The sequence below is a fragment of the Rattus rattus genome, chromosome 2, assembly GCF_011064425.1.
Source record: "Rattus rattus isolate New Zealand chromosome 2, Rrattus_CSIRO_v1, whole genome shotgun sequence".
Lineage (NCBI taxonomy): Eukaryota > Metazoa > Chordata > Mammalia > Rodentia > Muridae > Rattus > Rattus rattus.
In genome coordinates this window covers 117,131,983-117,145,471 of record NC_046155.1, presented here as the reverse complement: position 1 = coordinate 117,145,471, position 13,489 = coordinate 117,131,983, and the positions used below count along the sequence as shown (strand labels likewise).

Genomic DNA, 13,489 nt, shown 5'->3' with positions numbered 1-13,489 from the left:
TTGGTGGTCATCTCTGTAATTATCATCCAGTTGAAGACATGTTGAAATGGAATCAACATAGCTAATACAGCTTAGAAGACAAATGTCTATTTCTCCCACTTGAATACAAGCCTCTCCAAAAAAAACTTGACATTTTAGATATGTTCATTTCCTCAGCAAAAGCCTCCTGGAAAATGATTCTCAGGCAGACATGTGCCAGTGACCTAGATAAAGCATCCTAAGCCTATCAGATTGCCTCTGCCACCTGAAACCTGGGGAAAGAAGGAAAAATAAAATTGCATTTTATATGTTGCATTCCAAAGCTTTTCCAGAGCTGTTTTTATGAAAATTGGTCATTAAGGCATATTTTCCTTGATCTTTGTGGCTTTGCCAAAAGGCACACTTAAACTAGATGCAGTTATTCATGGGAAGTTAAAGTGTGCAATTATTATATCTGATGTGTTAGTTTAGGGTTCTAAAATTTGCATAATCTTCTCACAACTCACAGCAACAGGACCTCTAAAAATTCAGATCTGAGTGCATGAAATGAGTCTCAGTTGCTAGCATGAACAGTGTACACAGGTAGTATGTCTGTTACTCTCCTCGTGCTATGCAGACGGAAGCAACTCACAGAGGTGACTTTGAGATTAGTGGCCTTGGTTAGTGTAGCTTAGCAGTTCTCAGTCTGTGAGTCATGACCCCTTTTGAAGGCTGCATATCAGATATCATGATATCAGATATCATGATATCATATATTTATATTATGACTCATAACAGGAGAAAAATTACAGTTATGAAATAGCAATGAAATCTTTTATAGTTTGGGGTCTCCACAATATAAAGAATTTCATTAAAGGGCCCAGTATTAGGAAGGCTGAGAACCACTGGTCTAGCTACTCATGGTCAGTATTTGCTCGCTGAAGATCTGTATTGGATCTAGACACAAATCAAAAGAGTGGTTTTTGGTGAGCTATTGCCACACAAAGATGAAAATCTGGGTTTGAATCCCCAGCAGTTATATGAAAGTCAGGCCAGGCCCTCTGGTGTGCTCCTATAACCCCACTGGTGGGGGAAGAAGAAACAAGGGAATCCCTGGGTCTTTTTTTGTTTTGCCAAGCTGTGACTGTTTATTAACTGACCAGATTATAAAAGTGCCATGGGAAACACCTTAGTTCATCTGTCTAATAAGCCTGTTTTGGTCTTCCCTGTTACCAACATCTCCATCTTGTACAAAGTGAGTTGTCTTTTTCTTCATTCCACCTCATGGGGAAGATAGTTTGAAGGGCCACAGGAAGTTATTTGCTTCCTTGAAGCATTTCCCAACCGTATAGCTCTCATGAATTAGAACCTCCATGCAGATGATGCCAAATTTACCAAGAGATCATGCAATCAAGGAATTATCTGTCAAGGCAATCTGCTTTTTATTGATTTTGCCATAGCCTCGTTTGTAGGTGAGCTCATTTACTGACTTCAGGCTGGGGTACCCCCATTCAATGTACGGTTCCACAATCCTCAGCATGTTAACTGAAGCCTTGTTGGGCTTAACAAAGGTGCCATGGAGGATCTGCCGGAGACAAAGCAGCTGCAATACCTTGAGCACCTTTGGGCTTGCTCCATTGATTCTGATGACAAAGGCCAATTTTGGTTCTGTGGGCACATAGACGTTCCCAGCTCTCCTTGCTGTCCTAGCCATGCGAATCTCAGTCCGGTACATCTGTCTGTACTCCTTGCAATAGTCCTTTGCCTCCTCATAGATGAGCTTCCTCCTTGCCTTTCTCAGTGTCTTCAGGGCAAGCTTCTTCCTCAGGTGCTTCACTTTCAACTCTGCAAAATTCCTCCGCTTTTTTTTTTAAGGGTTTCTGGTTCAGCAGGAACCTTTCTCTTAAGGATTTCTGGCACAAGGGTAACCTTATTTTTCTTCTCTGGTACACCTCCATGGTTCCAGCCAGAAAAGGAGAGCAAATCCCTGGGTTTTACTGGGCAGCTAATCTCTAATTTCACCTTATCAGTGAGCTCCAGGTCCAGTGAGAGACTGTCTCAAAAGCTAAGGTGGAGACTGAAACCCCAAAACAACTCAAGCTATTGTCAAGCCTGTTGGTTGCTTTCCCCACAAACTCTTAATAAGTCCCTATTGCCGAAGGCAACACTTATATATCTCGTGGAGCATGGAGAGGTAGGGCTGGTGTCTAACTAGAGCCTTCGGCCCTAGTGATTAGTGTTCAGGACACTAGGACATACTGTATATGCTACCAGAGGAGAAAGGTAACTACCAACTTAACTACTAACCCTGTAATCTACAATTGTGACTCGCTTGCAGGATACACTGGTGGAATAGTGGCAGAAGCATTGTGGGAGCAACCAGTCACTATCTGATTTCATTTAAGATTCATCCCATGAGATGGTGCTCATGCTTAACAGTGATTGGGTAGTCAAGAACCTGAGACTTTATAGGTCATAGATTAGGGGAAACCCAATTGTTCTGCTAAAGGAAAACACCAATAAAGTAACTTCCAAAGAAGTTTTGCTATACCCATAGGTCTGTGTCTTGCTCAGCTATCATCGGAGAAGTTTCTTCTCACAGTAGATAGAAAATAACAGAAAGACCTGTGCAAAGAGTGAGAGACCTTGGAACACTGGATCCTAAACAGAATCTCTCCATCGTACCTACTCCCAGAGCTCATGGAACCCTTGGAAAAGAAAGCAGAAGGACTGGAAGAGTCAACGGGGAAGCCCCTGAGGAAAACAAGGCCTTCTCTACACAACAGGACTGATGCATATATAAGCTTACATAGACTTGGGGAGCAAACACAGACTCTGTGCAGGTTCAAGGCAGAAACGGTTCTAGCACTAAGACAGAGTTAGAAAGTAGACATAGGCTCCCACCCTAACCAACGTCTGTCTCCAATTGTCATCTGCGTGCAAAGGAAAACTTAGTTTTCTCCAATCAAGTCTCACTGTGTATCTAATCCACACTTAAGGGCAGGATGCCCAGCAGTTGATACATAGCACAAAATGAACATAATGATATTTTTGTACATTCTTTTGGTCTCACATTGCTTTGTTCGGGCTTTTTATCTTACTAGTTCTTTGCCTGTATATTATAGTTTTCAATTTTGTGTTTTTGTCAGTTTTAGTTTTGTATGTGTGCATTTCTGTATGTATGTATTTCTCATGATTTTTCTTTTTTTCCTTTTTTAAAAAAAATTCTGGAGGTTTTATTTGTTTACTTGTTTCTTATCTGTTTTCTAAAGTAAGAGAAAAAGAAAGAAGGCATGGAGATATGGAGCTCGGTGGGTTAGGGACCTGGGGGCAGATTGGGGAAGGAAAACAATGATTATAATACATTGCATGAAAATTATTTTTAGTCCAAGCAAAAATAGGGTGGAGAGCAATAGAGGAGGGTTCTCACTATCAACCTTCAGTCTCTACATGCATGTACTGTATATGTATACACACATGTCAACACATACACGTTCATTCAACACACACATGCACATGTTCTTGAAACTATTTTTGAAAGAGGGTCAAAAGAACTTGAAAGTTATTGATGACCCTCAGGTACATGAGAGGTAGGAGGAAGACCAAGCAATGGAGATTTTGTGCTGTGTATAAAATCAAGATAGTGAAAACTACCGAGGGATGACTGCACACACAGAAATATTAGAACTAAGCAAGGAGTTTTTGTGATTCTGGGTAATCTGAGATTGAGGAAACAAACAATCCCATCATACTAGCTGAGAAGAACAAGGTAAAAATGAGGCTGTAATAGAGGGGAGACTTACTGGGAAGGGCATGGGAGATTCAGGGATCCAGGCAGCAAAAGACAAGAGCATCACTCCTCTGACTCTCTGCCTGCCTGAGCATGCCTTCATTTTCCATTAGCTTCCTCCTTGATGCTGAGGAAACGATCCTCAGGTATGTGCTTACAATACCCAGGATTCTCTATATGTAAAGGAAAGATTAGTTGATTTCCTATTTTTGTCATCTCTGGACTGGTTCACTATAGGGTATGCTATGCAGAAGTCCAAGCTTGGTTAATTGTGTGGGCACAGAGCAGGACAGTTGATTGGCAACCCCACCAGAATCCCTAGAGGTCAGAAAAGCATCACACAAGTAAAACTATGCTGTGAGCGGATCACAGGCTTGGGAAGTGTGACAGTAGACACGATGGCCATTAGCAGCTGCCACCTTTGTTCTTCTTCCCAGTCAGTCACCTTACAATTAAGGTCAATGATCTACTTTCGTGGCAGGTTTATTTTTGCCTTAGGGCTAAAGAAAGCCACTAATAGGCTCTCTGACAAGAGCAGAGAGTGAAGAATTGTAGAGGCAAATCCAGGAAGTCACCATGTTCACTTCCCTAAAGCATTGCAAATTCGGAGAGTGACATTTCTAAGACTGCTGAGGCGGTTGGGTAGGGTTGGATGTAGAATCTGTAAGAATCCCACAGAAAGAAGTGATAGGAAAGACCTGTCACCAAGAAAGACCAGAAGTCAGGGACCTATGAGTAGCTTGCTAGCCAACTGTTTCTGGTGGCAGGTCTGACCATATCTCCCTCAACACCTCTCTTCAACTGAGACTGGCTAAGACTCTGCATAGCTTATCTTCCAAGGTAGGGAACCAGTTCGAATCGAACTGGGTAGTGCCAGGAGGCAGACTGAATCCCAACAGGTACCTGGGGCCTTAGAGGAAAGTCTCAGTTTAGAGAATTCTTGCCGTCTGAAACTCATTGTGCTGGGGACCCTGGAACCAGGGAGGAACACGTCCACTTTTGTTGGATTGTATTTTCAACAGCTCAGGAGTCCTCTGGGGCTGCACCACCACATTAAAGACCCACAGGGAAAGCCAGAAACAGGACAGTTACAGTCACTTCTAGGAAGAAGGAAGGGTCATTTATCTGTTGACTGTACTTGAGACCTTCCCCTACCCCAGAGCCATTCAGAAGCAAGAAGCTGTATTCTTCCTGCTTTGTCATTAAATTCTCTGCTTAAGGTCACCCGAGCAGGTGCTGGGATCTTCATCTATCAAGGGTTGGATTAAAACTGTTGAGCTGGCTTTCCAGGCCTCACAGAACTGCCCCCTGCCCATGCTGGGTTCAGAAGGTTAACCCAGCCACTTAAGTAGAGCCAGCTATTTAAAACTCCCATGACTGCCGCAGGCATGCTGCCTACTCTTCAGTTTCCTCTTGGAAGCCGTGGACTTCTAGAATCCAACTTTTCTACCTCTGACCCACATTGTTTCCCTGTCAACCACATTTCTTTTGTCCTTAATTAACCTGGAGGTAATAGTGCTAAGTACACAGATCAGAAAGCTGTTGTTTCTACATTTTACTTTTTTGCCCCTTCTAGGAAAGGTTGGAGCAGCCAAGAATATATAGGTCATGTTTCCAATTATAAAACAGTGATGCTATTTTTCCTCCTTTGCTAATAAAAATAGAAACAGACAAGCGAAGCTGAGCTGTCTGTAGGAGGCATGCAGCTACCAACATGGCTGCTGCCAGGTCAGTTGATCAGTACCAACTGGACGCACTCATGTGACCTAAGAGAGGGTGCTAGTCAGCTGGGAAGATTTTTATGTAGCAGAGTCACTAGGTGGCACTCTCAATAAAGAAGGAATCTTTTTTTTTAAAGCCCCTTGCCAACAGACTTGAGAAAAATCAAACAATTAAGCAGTTAGGTGTTTATAAAAATCGCTGCCTTAAAATAGAGCAATTATCAGGCAAGCTGGCTGATCTTTCAGATTCCTAGTCGGTAGCTGTCTGACTGTGCTCATGGTGAGCACGGGAGTTCTAGACTGGGAGGACAGAATGTGCAAAGATTCCTAGACAACAGCTGGACCTACATCGTTAACTTGTTTCAACTTCCTATAGGTGGAGAGGAGGGGTGCAGTTGGAAAGGAAAAGATGAATGTGGTCACAGGAATCTGGGTTTTATCGGGAGAAATGAAATGTTGCTGAAATAGGACAATGGCCTGATCGTCATGTTAGGGTCCTGAGGCTAGTGTTGTGGGAGAGAAGATTGGAGCTGATCCAACACTTTCAGAGTGGTGCTTGGCAGAGGGTGTAGGCAGGGACTTATATTGTATAGAATCATTGAAGGAAGAGTGTGTAATACTCCCTCATGACCACTCCCAGAGAGATTCACATAAAGGTATTTGGTTTCTCACTGTTGCCCATCTATAAAGTTTAGGTACCCACAGTAGTAAGTGGATTTATGATCCTCCTTTTTTTACTTTTTACCAGTTCCTTCCTCCGTTTATTTCCCTTCTATGGCTTTCTGGGATCATCTCCCACTATGCTTGTACCTTAATCCTTTCTTAGCCTCAGAGAAAGTCCAACTAAGCATTGTTTTTAATTAATCAGAATTCTGATGTGGATAAAAAGTATTCTCAAAAGATATTTAGAACCATCCTGGCTTTTTTTTTGTTTTGTTTTGTTTTGCTTTATTTTCTGAGAAGCTACATCAGCACCATTGGGCAATTCGTTGGAAATGCATATCTTCAAGACAGACTCTGATACCTGACAATCCGAGACTCTGGGAAAGGGCCTGGTCATCTATGCTTTATAGTAGTCAAGGATCAACACATCTGAGAGCCTCTACTCTGGAGAATTCCGGCTGAGGAAGGTTATGCACACATTTCAAGAATCCTGTCATGTTTCTCACCATGGTGTTGTCCCCCGTGGTGGTTCTTGATACATACTAGCTTTTCAATGTTACTCTCAATGGATCTCCCATTACAAGTCTCCATACAGATTAGGTTAAACCCATAGGGAACCACTAAACTTGAAGAGAAAACTCTCTTAGCAACTGTTTATTCTCCAAGATCCTTCCAGAATTCACTCCCTTGAGCTATCTACACAGCAGCTGGTGACAGCCACTGTAGTAAGAGCATGTGGCAGCAAGACTCACATTTATACATATTGTCTATGTCACTTCTGTAAGACCTTGTTAGGAGAAGCTAAATGGAGGTGATGGGCTGACATCATGGAGAAGGATTCCTAGCTTCTCAGGTGCATACTAATAGCTTGCCTCACTTCTTTCAGCTAAGTTTATGCACCACAGGCTTATGAAAGGCAACTTTGAGCACCACCAGGCCTTTAAACCAATCACTCCCCATCTTTGCAAACGTAGTGCCAACATTTATCCATTGTGATATTGTTATAGTCAAGCTCAAAGCTCTTGGTTTTATCTCTTTCATAGTTTTCTCTGTAGCCTCTACTTTGCCTCTACAGTTTGAAGTTGCCCTTTATGCAACCGCATGAGTTTACTGTCTTATGTTTCTTCCACAATGAAATATCTTTAGCCCCAGTGAAAATTCACTTTGGCTCCCGCCACTTCCTGTATTTCCTGGGTATTTAGATCCGCCTACTCTCTAGGGCATGAACCAATGCTTTCAGCACAATGATTTGATCCTGCACACGGGGCAGATGATCTAATAGGCAGAGTCTTTTCAGAAACAGCCAGAATCCCAGTTGCTTGCCAGTCACAGGGTGGAAAGGCTTGTGGGGAAATCATGCCACATACCATGCCCTCCTTCTCTTAAGTCTCAGCCAGGCTGTTCACTGCCACTCTTTGTCTATCTTCTCCTCCAGCTCAAGGATCCTGAACAGATGAGAGAGCTAAGAAAGAGAAACAGGCAAGAGAGTCCACTTAGGAGGAAGAAACACAAACATGGAAGCCGTAAGTGAATCCAAGAGCTGAATCCTGTGCCCAGTCAGTGGCCAGGGACTGAAGTGCTTGCAGGAATGGGTTGGGGAAAGTCTCCCATGATTTCATTTGGAAGTCACACAAAAGCCCAGTGCCCAGGGCATGGCACTGATATTATGATCCAGCTGATGTGATGGTTTCTGGAAAGGGTCATATGCATATGATCGTTCTTTACTTCCGTCCCCTGCACTCCAGGCCTCTGAGTCACTTCCGAGACACTGGCTGCATGAGGACCTCTGAGATCTTCCGCCTTCTGACACTTTCTCATTTGTTAGTGTCTTAACCTGTGGCCTCTGGGGTGAAGCAGAAGGGTAGTCTCTTACTGCAGAAGTTCTGGAACACATGTCGCCTGTTAGTTTTAGCAGCAGTGTCACACTCACGGCTCCTCTTGGCCTAGTTAAGGCTCTGTAGGCTTCTTTAAGTATATCTTCTTTGGCTGCACAAAAAACAGAGACTAGAAGATGGTGTATTGCTGATAACTTCAACCATCTTTATTCCTCATCACCATAACACACTACCTCCCCTTAGAAGCCATCCTGCCTGAGGCTTGGAGGAAGCACTTCCCTTTTCTCTATTCTTCATCTTCATTCTCTTGTTAATCTTATCACAATTGTGAGTTTCTTCTTTTTAAATAACTGTTTATTTGTATGTATATGCGTGCACACACACGTGTATGTATGAGTGTGTGCTTGTGTGTGTGTGTTTGTACAAGTGCATGTGTGTTTGAGTGTATGTACCCATGTGTGTGTATGTGTGTGTGTGTGTGTGTGTGTGTGTGTGTGTGTGTGTGTGTGGTATGTTGATGTGCCAGTGCTGTGACACACTTGTGGAAGTCAGAGAATGAATTTTGAGAGTCTTAAGTTATTCCTCTCCTTGTACTATGTTGGACACAGGGATCAAAGTCAGGTCATGAGGCTTGGTGGCAAGCACCTTTATACCCTAAGACAACTCACGGGCCCCTTATGTTCTTCTGATTTCTTGCTATTAAACTTGTGCTTTATTCCCCAGTACCCAAGACAAGTGTGGTGGAAAGAGTTTAATTAAAGTAAACTAAACTGATATTAGGTTATTTTGTGTGTGTGCAGTAGTAGTGTATGCAGGTATGCACATGTGAATACATGCAGAGGTTAGAGGTCAACATTGGGTCTCTACCTCAGCCTCTCTTTCTACCTTGTTTTGGAGGACATAGTTTCTCACTGAACCTGGAGCTCACTGAGTCTGTAGCCAGTAGACCCTTCTTTCTTCTTCTCCTGAGTGCTGGGATTATCAATACATGCTGTTACCACTGCCCTCAGCTTTGTGCACAGGTGCTGGGCTCCACCCCCAAGCCTTCATGCTTTCACAGAAAGCACTTTGCCCATGAAGATGCCTGCCTGTTCCTGGAAAGATTTGTTTTCACCACCATCTCCAATGACCACAGTCCCTAGGAGGTGACTTTCTTCTTTCCTTCAACTTACCTTAACTCCACTTGCATCACTCTCTTCTGCCTACCCCAAGCCAGGGCACCAACCCTTTCACCCTGTGCACATCAAAGTTCACAGGTTCCTTGCATTGTTTTACAGGTGGTCACGTGACTATTTTAGCCAATTCCTGCTACCTGAACAGATAGATTATGAGACTACAAGTAGACAGAAGGTGTTCATCACAGTGGCCTCAGTGACTGCAAAATGATGGAAAGCTTTCAACCAATGAGGTGCCTGTGCTTTGCAAAGAGAACAGTCTGGTCATGTCTAAAGGAGAGATCTAAGACTGCAGTCAGACTGGAGGGCTGTGCCTTCCAACCACTTTCTCCTGACCCTCCAGAACACGCCCTTCCACACTTGCTTGTTTTTGAGCTGACTTCATCTTCCCCTCACTTCACCTCTGAGAAGATAAGTCAAAATATTAAGGGAAGGGGAAGGGGGTTTGGAAGAGACAGTGGGGGGAAATGACATAGAATTATTCCCATAAATAAGGAGCGAGTAATTATTAGAATGTAGACGTTTATGCTAAATGGATGGCAAAGTACTGGAATATATCATGAAGTGTCTGTTTTAATATCTGTATCTTGGTGGTTGCTAGGTTACACGGGTACTTTTAATAACATGAAGGGAGCTAGAAATACTTGTAGATGCTTTCCTCATTGAAAATATTACTGGCAAGAAAAGGGACATATTGCCGGCTAGTACCGTGGGATATTATAAGCTTTCTGCTGCTCATTAAAATGCATCTTAGCTGTTCATATTATGAGAAGTTCACTTTAGAATTTTCTTTCAAAATAGATGTACTTTGTGAAAATGAAACTTGGGTGGTGGACGGGGACAGCTTTATCCGCAGGAAGATGACTTTGTTCCATCCCACCTGATTAGAGGATCTTTATTGAGAAATGACCAGGTCCTAAGCACTGTTTAAACCCTTGAGATGTAGATGTTTTAAATAAGACAGTAATTGGGCTTTTTATTACCAGTGACAAAAGCCTGTGTTTTTTTTTTCCCCTCGAAGATGTAGCAAGTAATGTTTCTTTATTTCTGATTAAGAACGCACCCTCTCTTTTCATTATTTGTACATCAAAGGCTGCAAAACTTGAATTAGCCCGTGGCCCTTAGTAAAAGGACAAGCCTACTACTGCTTTGTGCTTAGAAAGCTGTGGTAAAGCACTACTTCAAACACAATGCTAATATCGCTCTAATTGGGACCAAATGGATCTCCTGGGAGCACAAAGGCGGTGAATACGTCTACCTTGGCTCATGTGAAAATAAGGGAACAGAGAACTTCAAAGAGGTGGTAATGTTGGCATGAGATGAGCAGGGTAGGAAGGAGACCTTGAGCAGAGAGCAAGGGGACACTCTCACAGGAAGGAGAGCCCATGTCCTATGTGGAATCAGCAACACTCACGAAGCCTTTTTGTCACATTAACTCATTTAATCCTGTAACAACATCCTGAGAGAGAGGTCATCTTCAGTGTGTGGAATGGGTATGTAGTGGTTATGTAACAGGAGTGAGGTTACACAGTGAGTGAAAGTTATGGACACAGGACACCAATCCATGGAAGCTGTCTTTGCATTTTCCAAGTCTCTCCCCACCCCTAGGGCAGGTACTCTAAAATGATGGGTATGAATGAGATACAGAAGAGACCAGGCTGGAAGGTGGGGTGACTCCACATTATCCTGAGGTTTCAGTGACAGACTGATGTTTTCACATTTATCATGGATACGATAAGGACACATTCTAAACAGTGAGTCATGAATGCAGAATCTATATTTTAGGTAAAAAATTCTGGTTGGGCCCATGGGTGTTGGAAGCAGGTAGGAGATGCAGCTGCTTATTCAGAGAATTCAGTAGGAAACACCATGTAAGACACCCATGTAAGATGGGTTAGTCTGGAAATACCTACTGAGTAGTTACTGAGGGATCACAGTGTCTCAAGCCTTTCTCACAAGCCTTTGAACCATGTTTGCTTTTCTAATGAGAATTGCTTGTTCTGTCCATTCTTAGTTCCCCTCCAAAGTCTGAGACCCATTTGGTCAGCTTCTCCATATTACGTTCACCAAGGATTCCTCTACATGTATGTTATCCCCTGGAACTCTTGCCATTGTTAGAACATGTCCCTGAGTTCCAGGCTCCTTACTATCTTTGGCTGAGATGGTTTGTATGTACTTGGCCCAGAAAGTGACACTATTGGAAGGCGTGGCCTTGTTAAGAGTAGGTGTGTCACTATGGGCATAAGATCCTCATCCTAGCTGCCCGGAAGCCAGTATTTTCCTAGCAGCCTCTAGATGAAGATGTAGAACTCTCAACTCCTATACTATGCCTTTCCTGGATGCCTCCAGGTTCCCGCCTTGATGATAATGGACTGAAACTCTGAAACTGTAAGTCAGCTTCAATTAAATGCTGTCCTAACTGGCTTGCTCCCCGTGGCTGGCTCAGCTTGCTTTTTTATAGAACATAGGACTCAGGGATGGCCCCACCCACAGTGAGGTACGCCCTCCTCCATCAATCAGAGATTAGGAAAATGCTCGATAGACCTGCTTAGAGCCTGATCTTATTGAGGCGTTTGCTCAACTGAGTCTCCCTCCTCTCCAGTACTCTAGCTTGTGTCAAGTTGACAGAAAACTAGCCAACACTCCTTGCACAGACACTGTCAGCAGACAGCTCTGTCTTCTGGTTGGCAATCATTGTGAGGATACTCAACTTCCCTCCTTTCTCTACATTAGCCTTTTCCCCCAGTCTTAGCTCTGAGGAAAGCTTCACTTCCCTTCTTTCTGTCAGATCTCAGCTGCTTCCATTTCTCTCTTTCCATGTTTCCAGTCCTTCATATCTTCCTCCCCTGTCCCTGTCACCTTGCCTGTGGTCTGTGGTTGCATATAAGTTTCTCTCCTGAAAACAAGAAGGAAACAGCAATCACCTTCCCCTACCTCAGCTGTGCCACAGGAGCAGCTGTATTCATACACATTCACTCACTTGATAATGTGACTCACACCTTCCCTATCCAATCCTTTCAAACGTTCCTGCTTGTTTGAGTCCACCAAACCCACTAAGGCAGAAGACCGCTAAGTTCGTGAATGCCATTACTGTTTGTAGACTCACAAGCCATTCTTACCTGTGTTGGCACGTATGAGCACTCACAGCTTGACATTGCTCTCTCGTGGCTGTGGCATCACTAGTGGGTGGCTGAGACTGGAGCATAGCTTCTTTTGTTTCAGCAAGCATACGTACCCCTTTTGAATGAGAACGTGTGTATGAAGCTGTCTGCCCCCTATTCTTTTCTGATTTCCATTGCTTCAATGAACACTTGAGACAAACGGAGTAGACAATTGGTTCGGCTCGTGTTTCAGAGGTTTTGGCACTGATCATTTGGATTCGTTGCACTGGACCTGCAAGGCACAGACCAGGGGGTGTGCAGCAAATACACTCATCTCCCGGTAAACATGGCTGTGATTGCGTCTGTCTTCTTCTGTACCATGGACTCTGCATCTGTGAGCCAAGAAGTACTTGTTCAAAAAACTTTTGTCTTTACTCAGTGTGTACATAATTTCCTTCTTATTCCCTAATAAATACAGCATTCTCTCCACGTGCATAGATTATATTGTACCAGGCACTGCCATTAATCTAGAGAGGCGCTAAAGAGCAGAGAGGGGTGATGTGTGTGGGTTATATGCAAATGATACAGCAATTTCCTAAGAGGCTTAAGCATCCCCTTGGGGCTTTGGGACCAATTTCTCATAGATTCTGAACAACTGACTATGCTATATTTCTTTGTCTTAAGAATAATTTTTACACTTTTATATACTATTAATTCTGTTTAGAAAATGTATTTAGAATAGCAAAAAGGTACTTTCCAGGGCTCTGTTTCTTCTTACAAATATTTTCCAAAGCTTTTCTTTTAAAAAACAATTATTCATTTATTGTTTTTTGGGGGGGAGGAACACAGGCACACACGTTGAAAGTACGAAGAAACTCAAGGGAGTCAGTTCTCTCCTTTTACTATGTGGATTCTGAGGATTGAACTCCGGTTATCAGGCTTGCCGGCAAGCCCCTTTACCTACTTAGCCTATTTGCTAGCCCTCTCTTCTTTTTGACTGCATTTTTTTCTTTTTATTATATTGGACTTTCTTATCTTGTGTTCATGTTTATTTTCTTTACTATTCATCCTTTTAAAAAAGATTATTTCTTTTATTTTTCAGATTATAATATAATTTTATCATTTACACACCTCTCCTCCCTCCAAGACCTCCCACATACCTTCCTTGCTCTCTTTCAAATTTATGGCCTCTTTTCTTCATTAATTGTTATTACACATACCTGTGTGCATTACATGTTTCATTCTT

General features: G+C 43.0%; 1 pseudogene; it reads right to left on the bottom strand.

Annotated features, from left to right (window-relative positions):
• Nucleotides 1-1,147: 1,147 nt before the first annotated feature.
• On the bottom strand, nucleotides 1,148-12,371 carry LOC116893230 (annotated as a pseudogene).
• Nucleotides 12,372-13,489: the final 1,118 nt, after the last annotated feature.